The 11,211-nt window shown below is 44.7% G+C and overlaps 1 protein-coding gene across 3 annotated transcripts in view; it reads left to right on the top strand.

Annotated features, from left to right (window-relative positions):
* The first annotated feature begins 1,865 nt into the window (after positions 1–1,865).
* Positions 1,866–11,211, top strand: part of syt12 (synaptotagmin XII) — a 169,388-nt gene continuing 160,042 nt past the window's right edge. For 2 of the 3 annotated variants that reach the window (XM_055649693.1, XM_055649692.1), the window contains exon 1: positions 4,226–4,634. The gene's annotated coding sequence lies outside the window, so the exon portion shown is untranslated. Of the gene's footprint in view, positions 3,821–4,225; positions 4,635–11,211 lie in introns of those variants that run through there. The other variant, XM_055649694.1, reaches the window with a different exon arrangement.

Genomic DNA, 11,211 nt, shown 5'->3' with positions numbered 1-11,211 from the left:
GGACCGAAGGGCCTGTTTCTGCGCTGTATAATAATAATAAATACTTTAAATATCTCTTAACTAAACTAATGTTCGCGATCATTCGCTCGTGTGTCAGATGATGTAGCTCATTGTTGGCTTCTGTTGGCGTCCAACATGTTGACAGAATTGTCGCCCGACGAATCACAGAGTGTATCGTGACATCGCTTCCAGGGATCGCCATGAGGAAGCTTCTGTCATGATCCCCAACTAATGTTCATAAGTTATAAGAGCAGAATTAGGCCATTCGATGATTCAATCATGGCTGATCTATCTTTCCCTCTCAATCCCATTCTCCTGCCTTCTCCCCACAACCCCTAACACCCGTACTAATCAAGAATCCGTCACTCTCCACTTTAGAAATATCCATTGACTTGGCCTCCACAGATTCACCACCCTCTGACAAAAGAAATTCCTCCTCATCTCCTTCTATAAGAGATATAAGAGCCGGTGGTCCTGAATGACAGTCGGATGAACCTGTGTTGTCAGTAAAGTGTTCTGTAGTTGCAGTGAACAGTTAGCTCAATTTGAGAGTTTTTTATTGCAGACTTGGATTCCAACTGGAATTTAAGGACTCTAATCAAAACAATGAACGATGATCCAGGCTGTGAATCTGACCTATAAATTACTGACTTTTGCAGCAAAAACCAAGTAACTACAATCCTGAGCATTGACTCCTGGCTTATACTCAACTGTTTTTTTTAATATATGGTTAGAAGCTGCTTCCGTGACAGAGATAAATTACTTTATAATGAGGCTGATCTTTTATTAATTTCTAAGGCATATTCCAATGGTCTAAGAAAGCTGACCAACAAGAAAATAAGGAAGATAGACAGAAATAGTAACTCAGCAGATCAGGCAGCATCTCTGGAGAAAAGGAATAAGTGACATTTTGGGTCAAGACCCTTCATCAGACTGAGAGTCGGGGGGGAGAGGGGAAATGAGAGATATGAAAAGCTACATAGAACAAATGAATCAAATTTATGCAAAAGGATTAATCAAGGCCCGCAATGACGATCAAGGAAAGGGAGCCCACAATGATCCATTGTTGGCTGTGGAGAAGGTGATAATGAGTGAAACAAACAGTGAAGCTCAGCAGGACGACAATGAAACTAGTGGATAGATGCAAAGTGCTGAAGTAACTCAGCAGGTCAGGCTGTATTTCCAAAGAAAAAGGTTGGGTGATGTTTTGGGTCGGGACCATTCTTCATTCTTCAGACATCAGAGAAAAATAAGGACTCATGTTTTCATTGTAAGCTGATGGTAATTTCAGTATAAAATGAATAGTACCGTAGCCATTTATTTAGACCAAGACGTTTTGTCATTAAACAGTAATTGCATTGCAGGCTGAGCTTCAGTCTATCTGGTGCATGGAGTTACATCACTGTATCACAGGTCACTAAAAGTTCAGTGGAAGCAACATTCCAATGTTTTATTTAACAGAAGTGGACTTGCACTACATTTGCCTTGGACAGATGATCACCAGCAGCAGAATCTCAGCAAGTTCTCTGCATTAACAATGATTGGAATTCTAATGACTTAACTCGGCATTGTTCAAGGCGGCAGGTTACACTGCGAAGTAAGTTACTGTCTTATAGACACAAAAAGCTGGAGTAACTCAGCGGGTCAAGTAACATCTCTGGAGAAAAGGAATAGGTGATATTTCAGGTCAAGACCTGAGAGTCTGAAGAAGGGTCTCCACCCAAAATATCACCTATTCCTTTTCTCCAGAGATGCTGCCTGACCTGCTGAGTTACTCCAGCATTTTGTGTCTATCTTTGGTGTAAAATCGTGCAAAATAAATGTCATTGTTTTTTTTTTAGTTTTAGAGATACAGTGTGGAAACAGGTCCTTCGGCCCACCGAGTCCGTGCTGAGATCACACGTATGCTAATTCTGTCCTACATACTAGGGACAATTTACAGAAGCCAATTAACCTACAGACTTTCGCATTTTGGGAATGTGGATGGAAGCTGGAGCACCTGGATGAAACCCATGTGGTCATAGGGAGAAGGTACAAACTCCGTACAGACCGCACCCGAGGTCAGGATTGAACCTGGGTCTTTGGTGCTGTGAGGTAGCAACTCTGCCACCGTGTTACTGTGTCGCGCTAAATAAAGCACAACGAGGAATTATTAAGGCAGGTAATTTAGTTTAGTTTTTAGGTTTGAGATACAGTGTGGAAACACAGTTTTCGGGCCAGCATGTCTGCGCCACCCAACAATCACGCATACACTACTTCTATGTTATCCCAGTTTAACATTTTACATTCTAGAGAAAATTAACCTACAAAGTTGCACATCTTTGGAGTGTGGGAAGAAACCGGAGCACCCGGGGAAAACCCACATGGTCGCAGGAAGAAGGTACAAGCTGCAGCACCCGGTCAGGATCAAAGCTGTTTAAGAAGGAACTGCAGATGCTGGAAAATCGAAGGTACACCGAAACGGCCCGAAACGTTGCCTATCTCCTTCGCTCCATAGGGTTTGCTGCTGCACCCGCTGAGTTTCTCCAGCATTTTTGAGTACCCAGGATCAAAGCTGGGTCTCTGACGCTGTAAGGCAGCAACTCTACTGCTGGGCCACTGTGCCGCCGCATTGTAACTGTGAACTTGTGCTACTCTAACTGGTGATGAAGGGATGAGATCAAAGTCATACCAATAAGTTAAACGGGCACCTGCCCTCTTCAGACAGTGGGAGGGTTAGATTGAGGTTTATTATCGTCACGTCTGAGGTACTGTGAAGAGCTTTGTTTTGTGTGCTATCCAGTCAAATCAGATAATACTGTACATAAATGAAATCAAGCCAAGCGCCAGCATATTCTCTTTGTCATCCTTAAAAAAAGACGGCACTGGGAGGGGGCTCTCGACCCGAAACGTCACCCATTCCTTCTCTCCAGAAATGCTGCCTGTCCCGCTGAGTTACTCCAGCACTTTGTGTCTATCGCTGGAATAACTCGGCGGGTCAAGCAGCATGTCTGGAGATCATGAACCTGTGACATTTCGGGTCCAGACCCCTCTTCACGTCGCCTATCCCTTTTCTCCGTGGATGCTGTTTCGGCCGCTGAGTTACTCCAGCATTTCAGTCTGAAGGGTCTCAATGCGAAACGTCACATATTCATTTTCTCCAGAGATGCTGCCTGACCCGCCGGGTTATTCCAGCACTTCGTGCCGATCTTGAGTCTTGGTATATTTGAGTTCAGTTCACCACTAACGTGCAGTGAGTGGGTGGCTAGAGTTGAGCTTCGCTTATTTAGATCCTGATCAGCGAATTGATGACTATGCACGTTCAAGATAGTTTCAGCAAGAAGTGATTTATTTGCACTGACATAAGCTGTAATTTCCTTTCACTGAAGTTGCTCTGTAACTCCGACTGTGTGTAATTCCTGGCAGCAGACCTGAATCGGGAACTTGTGGAACCGAGCCCGATTTCACAAACTTAAACACGCATTATTACAGTGCAGAATCGGGGAGCGCTTCTGCATCTGTAGAAGTGACATTATCTGACTGAGGTGATAAAGAGAAGCCCCTGTCGTTTACTCGTGTGGACGGGCTGGGGTGGCGAAACAAACATCTCTAATGGGACTAATTTGAAAAATTGTAACAGGGGGAAGATTTGTCCCCGTCCCTTGCCCGTAACTGAGACAGCGTCGCTGTGAAATGCTAAAACCGCTCCACTATCACATTGCCTTTGCGGGGGATTGATGGGTTCGTTGCTTCACTCGCCACTTTACTATCGGCGACTGCACCTTCACCCATTCCGAGGAACATCGTGTCATCTTTCGGGCACCGAAATCTCTCAATAAACGTAAGTCTTTTTTTCTTCCCGGGCAAGTGAGAGGCTTTGTGTGCGTCTGCCGGCGATTTCTCTCTAGCTCTGCCCGCGTGTGACATATCTTTCCCTGTATCTCACAGCGAGACCCTGCTCTGGTTATTTTAGTGCCAGTGCTTTTCCCTGTCCACCCCCCCTCCTCCCCCCCTCCTGTGGTGTGACTCGTTATTATTCGATCCTTTCCTCACCTGCCCATTTTTTAATTAATTTTCTCCCAAACGATGCATTTCTAGTCAGTGTGCGAGTGCCTAGCTCTCCGCAGGGCGGTCCTTGCGCAGTGAGACCGGTCTAAGTGGCAGGGAGAGGGGAAGAGGGAGAGGGAGAGAGAGAGAGAGAGAGGGGAGAGAGGGAGGGAGGGAGAGAGAGAGAGAGACAGGGAGACAGGCAGTGCTTTCCTCTGTTTTACCAGCACACGTTCCCTGGCCACAGAACTGGAGTTATTCGGGAGAAATCTTCGCGACTGCACACGCCGGTGGAATCCCCAGCGCGTTAACAACTCGCCGGGTTAATTTCATATCAAGAGAGACCTTGGCTTTGCCGAGTGCTCTGACACAGAGAAGTAGCGGGGACACGGCTCGGCTCCGGGACCGGGCAAAGAACCCCGAAGGGTCTTGTTCGGAGCTTTTGCGCCACGATCTGTCTAGTCTGCGCCAGGAAAAATAAGCTTTCAAGCCTTTGCGGCACCATCCGGAGAGAAGCAGGACCGCAGAGAGAGAGAGAGAGAGAGAACATATCCGGCACGCCAAGTGCCAGCCGAGTTTCAACGCACGGACCTCTCGCCGCTTTGCAAGTAAGTGCGCTTATGGCAGAGCGTGGCGGAGAATGTTGGGGTGATTCATTTACAAGCTGTTAGGTTTCACCCAAACCTAAAGCCCGGGGTTAGAGGAACGAGAGTTGGACGGCGAAACTACCCTTCCCATCTCAGGAAGAGTTGTCTTGTGTGTCATTTCTGGCCCGTGTCTGGTCATCTCCAATTAGGGGAGATTTGGGGGTTTATTCTCTGGAATTGCGCCGTTGGAACTAATCGAACACATTGATTGGTGATTATTTGAGCAGGTTGCGCGGCGTTGCAAGATGTGTTTGTGCCTGCCTGCCTTTACTCGGGGCTGTAGGGAGAGCATTTAACGGAGGTTGGAAACAATTGCCACGCTTAGATAACGCTGTAATTGGAAATATATCGATAAGGAATCTTTTGCGTGTGTTATCCGGTACAGTTATGTAGCTAAGAATATTGTATCCGGTGTATTGTGGACAACAGGGCGCTCCGTTTGACTGCTTTCCATTGCATGGTGATTGTTGGGGCATTGTATTTTGGCGCTGACTGAGCGGATGTATTTGGTATCGACTTGGAACGAGGATATACCTTATTTCGCGTTGGGTTATTTGATACAGTCTTTGATGTAACCCCGGATTGTGTGTGCTCGTGTTCCGTGCATCCGTGTAGTAGCCGGAGTTTCCTATACGTGTGTAGCAAAGGAACTGCAGATGCCGCTTTACATCGAAGATAGACACAAAAAAGCTGGAGTAACTCAGTGGCTCAGGCAGCATCTCTGGTGAAAAGGGACTTGCACCCCACCCCCCCCCCCCCCCCCCCCCCCTCTCTCCCTCCCTGTCGACCAAACTCGTTGTACTACACTAGTTTCACTGTCGTCCTACTGAGTTAGTATTACACGTTATCATCTACCCCACAGCGAACAATGGATCATTGCTCCACTTTTCCTTGATCATCGTTGCCGGATCTGTATCTTTGTATATCTTTCATTCATTTGTTCTATCTACTTTGTTCATATCTGTCGTTTCCCTCTCAGTCTGAATGTTTAAGAAAGAACTGCAGATGCTGGGGAAATCGAAGGTGGACAAAAATGCTGGAGACACTGAAGAAGGGTCTCGACCCGAAACGTCACCTATTCCTTCGCTCCACAGATGCTGCCTCACCCGCTGAGTTTCTCCAACATTTTTTTTTTGTCTACCTTCCCTCTCAGTCTGAAGAATGTTTCCTGTACACGTTGAGGCAGGTAGTATAACAACATTTAAAAGACACCTGGACGGGTTCATGGATAGGAAAGGTTTAGAAGAATATGGACCAAACGTGAGCTTGATCTCCAGGCCATGAGGGCTTGAGCTATTGGAAGAGGTTGAGCCGGTTAGGAGCGCTGGAGGGTCAGAGGTGGCCTTATAGAAGTGTATAAAACCATGAGGGGAATAGATAGGGCAAATGCAGAGAGTCTTTTATGCAGAGTAGGGGAACTGAGTACCAAAGTAGATAGGTTGAAGGTGAGAGGGGAAAGATTTAATAGGAATGAAGGGCATTTTTTTCCAGAGAGAAGGTGTTGGGTATATGGAATGAGATGCCAGAGGAAGTAGTTGACAGAGATACTATAACGCCATTTAAAAGACATTTGGATAGATGCATGGATAAGAAAGGTTTAGAGGGGTATGTGCCAAGTGCAGGCAGGTGGCAGGTTCACGGGAGTCCTGATTCTACTGCATCTCATTAAAAGAAAAATGTTAAATCCTATTGAAATATTTGAAGAACTGGTGATCTCTTTCCTTTCGAGAGGAGATAACATCTCACATCTACACACTCTCAAATGTACTGCATCAGGGATTGTTTCCAACAGTTTTTAAATTACCAATACAAGGATGTGACCAGGAACTTGAGGGCCTGAACTATAGGGAGAGGTTGCGCAGGCTAGGACTTTATTCCTTGAGACTCAGAAGGATGAGGTGTGATCTTGTAGAGGCACATAAGTTCATGAAGGGAATACATACGGTAGATGCTCAGTCTTTTACCCAGAGTGGGGGAATCAAGAACCAGAGGGCATGGGCTTATGATGGGAGGCGAAAGATTGAATATGAACCTGAGGGGCAACAGAGGGTGGTGGGTACATGGAATGAGTTACCAGAGGAGGTAGTTGAGGCAGTAACTATATCAATATTCAAAAGTAATTTGGACAGGTATGTGAATAGGAAAGGTTTCAAGGGAGATGGGCCAAAGGCAGGCTATAATGTAGATTGGGCATCTTGGTCAGTACAAGCAAGCTGGTCTGAAGAGCCTGTTTCAATGCTTTATGCCTCTATGACTCTTTAAATAGTGTGTGTGCTTTTGAATGTCCATGTCCTGACCTTTGAAATACTCTTTCCATGTCTCTATCCTTTTTGTTGTTGCAATGTTCCATACACTGGTATCTTGAACTAGATGTTGGCTATCCACTCTAATAATTCCTAGAATTATTAATTTTGTTTGATGAGTTAAAGTTTATCTTGAGTGTTTCTTTTACATGAAAGATGCCATTTAAATACAAGGTTTTTGCTATCATAGAAAAAAACATAGAAACAACGAAAATAGGTGCAGGAGTAGGCCATTCAGCCCTTCAAGCCAGCACCGCCATTCAATATGATCATGTCTGATCATCCAAAAAAAGTACCCCTTTCCAGCTTTCTCCCCATATCTATTGATTCCGTTAGCCCTAAGAGGTATATCTAACTCAGTTTCATTACGCTCTGAGCCATAGAGACACACAGCATGCGTCTAAACTGATGATTGTATTTGGACCCTATCCCTCCAAAACCTTTCCAAACCACGTACCTGCCCAAATGTATTTTAAATCATGTTATATTACTGGTCTCAAAGACCTCATCTGGCAGGTCGTCCCATATGCCCATCACCCTCTGTACAAAAACGGTGCCCCGAAATCTCCCTCCCCCCCCCCCCCCCGGATCTTAAACCCACCCTGGGTTCAAACCCACCCAGAAATAAAGGTCTGATTATCTACTCTATAGAGTCTTACAGTCATAGAGTCATCATCTTTTATGGACTGTTTGTAAAGCTATCCTGTCATATGACTGTCCTATTGTACAGGTTTGTACTTTTTTTTTCAGTGTGACTGTTCTGTATTCAGTGACGATTGAGTGGGATTTGGGTTCATCTAACCTGCGAGTATCATCTTCATGTTTATAAACCCTTCCTTGCAGAGAACATGGATGTTTAATAGGAAAGTAGCAAATAGTAAAAATTTATTTAAATAATATTTAGACTGTCTTGCACTGACAGTAACTGTCTTTGGAAGTATTAATTTTTGCACTCGAGTTCATTTATACCACTTCCATTTATTCAACTACAAGAGGTTTCCCCCTTCAAGTAAATAATTAAATTGATGAATTAATGAGATGATTCAAGAATAAGCACATCGAAATAGGAAGACTAGATTCTATAATAAGACATGCATTCATAATGCATTGCTAACAGGTTCTTGGTGCCTGTCAGTATAATATTAATCATGCATCATCTTTGGTACAGACTGCAGAGGGTATTTTGAAGCAAAAGAGATCTTCACTTCTCACAATGGGAACTTTAGTTTGCATTTCATATATTGTGTGAAGAACTTTGCTGCCAAAAGAATATTTGTTTTCCTGGTCCAGTTATATCGATGAAGAAGTGTGTTAGGTTGTTCTGAGAGAATCATGAATAGTTCTTCAGCAGGAGTAGGTTACATGGATAAATGAGACTGCTGTGCCATTTAAGATGCAACTCTAGAGAAATTCTACATTACCAATACCTGTTGCCCAGCAAGGCCACTAGCCTAAACAAGGACTAGTCTCACCCCAGTCGCACCCTCTTCTCCCCACTCCCATCAGGCAAGAGGTACAGAAGTGTGAAAATACACACCTCCAGATTCAGGGACAGTTTCTTCCCAGCTGCTAACAGGCAAGTGAACGACTCTATCAACAGCTAGACAGTGGTCCTGAGCTACTATCTACGTCATTGGAGACCTACGGACTATCTCCAATCAGACTTTATTGGACTAAAAGCTTATCACTGTACCTCAGGGTATGTGATAATCAACTAAACTACTTGGTCAAACACTGAAAGGTAATTTAATTGTGATTAGTTTGGTTTAGAGGTACAGCGTGAACACAGGCCCTTCGGCCCATCGAGTCCGTGCCGACCAGCAATCCCCATACACTAGCATGATCCTACACAAGAGGAACAGTTTACAATTTTTTTTTAGAAAAGCCAATTATCCTACAAACCTGCACAATTTGTAGTGTGGGAGGAAACTGGAACTGGAGAAAACCCACGCGGTCAGAGGGAGAACGTACAAACTCCATACACTAAGCACCCATAGTAAAGATGAAACCCGGGTCTCTGGAGTTGTAAAGGGCCTGTCCCACTTGGGCGACCTAATCCGCGAGTTCTGGCCCGTTTGACCAAGACTCATACTTGCAGCACGGTCGACACGAGGTCGTAGGAGGTCTTCGTAACTCTCCTTCATGTGCGAGAGTGGTCTCCGGGTACTCGAGGCCTCAGCTAGGTCGCGGCGTTTTTTTAAACATGTTAAAATATGCCCGCGAGTAAAAAAAGGTCGCCATGAAAAAAATCGATACTTTTTTTACTCGTAGGTTTAGCCATAGTAGGTCATATCGGCATGTTAGTCGTAGGTAATCAAGGGTAGTCAAAGGTAGTCATAGATAGTCTTCATCATAGTCGAAGGGAGGTCGAAGGAGGTCGAAGGAAGTCATCTTCATTCTCCCCTATCCGAGTCCAATTTTTCGCGAAGTTAGTCGTAGCTAGTTGTAGCTAGACGAATCTGGTCTTCTACATAGTCGAAGGAGGTCTTCAACATGTCATTTTTTTCAAACACTTCTAAACTCGCCAATTATCTCACCAAGGCAAATTCCTTGTATGTGAATACTTGGACAACAAACTTACTTGCTTACTGACAAGTGGGACAGCCCCATAAGGCAGCAACTCTACCACTGCGTCATAATGCCACCTTTGTTTCTTTTATATTTCAACCACATTGGAATAAAAGCAGAGATGTTGCCTGACCTGCTGAGTAACTCCTGCATTTTGGGTCTAACTTTGGCATGGCCAGCATCTGCTGTTCCTTTTTATTTAATTTGCCTTCTGAACTTCATGCTAACATTAATATGCCTGCCCAAGCAGCCCCAAACCCCTCTGAGATTTGAATGCTTATTAGTCTCCCGCCTTCCAAAATATATTCTCATTTTTCTTTTTACCTACGAGACCAAATACTTTCACATTTGCACACAATGTGTTCCATATCTCATGTTTTTGCCCAGCCACTTAAGGGCCTGTCCCACTTAGGTGATTTTTTCGATGACTACAGGCGACTAGGCTGTCGCCACATGGTCGCTAGGTGGCGCCTGCATAGTCGTGAGTTGTCTCCTCAAATCGCCTAAAGAATCATAACTTTTTCCTCGTCGCGCTGGATTTTGAAATGTTCAAAACCTTTTGGCGACTGTGGGCTTGATGTAGTTTGTTTTCGCCTGTCGTGGGTGTTGTTGCCAGGAGACGTAGGTTGTTGCCGGGTGCTGACTTTGGTGAATTCCATTGGCGACTACCTATGTCAACCTACGTCAACCGGCGACTGAATTGTCTTCAGTTGTCGCCGACAGGGTCGTAGCTTGTCGCGAGTGGACGCAGGGTGACTTCGCTTGTCGTAGGTTGTCGCCTGTGTGGTCGTAGGTGGTTGTAGGTGGACGTCCTAAGTCGCGAAGAATTGGGTCGCCGGTTGTCGTAGCTTGACATAGCTTGACATCGACTAGGTGGTAGGTTTTTCGGCCACCAGCTACGACTGTAGCTGTCGCCGAAAAAATCGCCAAAGTAGGACAGGCCCTTTAAACTGCCTCATACCTATGCAGCATGTTTGCATTTGCAAGGCTTCCTGCCAGCTTTGTAGTGCTGGCAATATACACTGTGTTACACAAGCCCCGTCAGATGTAGAGTGCAAGTAGCTGAGCTCCAAGCATTGATCTTTGATTCTCAAAGCAATCAATTAGTTGCGCTTTCAATCTGAAAATGCTGCTTAATGGCCAATTGTGCTTTCCATCCAGCAACCAAGCCTCAATCATTGTTAATACACTATATCCTCAAGTCTGTGAGCCCCGATTGTGCTAAACTATCTTTAATATGATTTTTGTCAATTGTCTTCTAAAAATACAAAATATACACCATTGACTGGTTCTCCCTTACCATGTAATCTATGTGTACCATTAAAATAACAATACATTTGTCAATTATTATTTTCTTTTCAACAAACATTAAGACATTGGCTAGACCACTTTTGGGGTATTGCATGCTGTTCTGGTCGCCCCATTTACTGCAAAGATGTGGAGGCTTTTAAGAGGTTGCACACGAGGTTTACTAGAATGTTGCCTGGATTTGAGGGTTTTAGCTTCAGGGGGAGGTTGGATAGAATTAGTGTAGAAACAAAAAATAACTGCAGATACTGGTTTATACCAAAGATAGATATAAAGTGCTGAGTAGCCAGGGAGCATGCTGCCTGAGCCGCTGAGTTACTCCAGCACTTTGTGTCTATCTTTGGATGGACTTGGATTGT

Source organism: Leucoraja erinacea, chromosome 18 (genome assembly GCF_028641065.1).
Source record: "Leucoraja erinacea ecotype New England chromosome 18, Leri_hhj_1, whole genome shotgun sequence".
Taxonomy (NCBI): domain Eukaryota; kingdom Metazoa; phylum Chordata; class Chondrichthyes; order Rajiformes; family Rajidae; genus Leucoraja; species Leucoraja erinaceus.
This window is presented reverse-complemented; position numbering and strand designations above follow the sequence as displayed.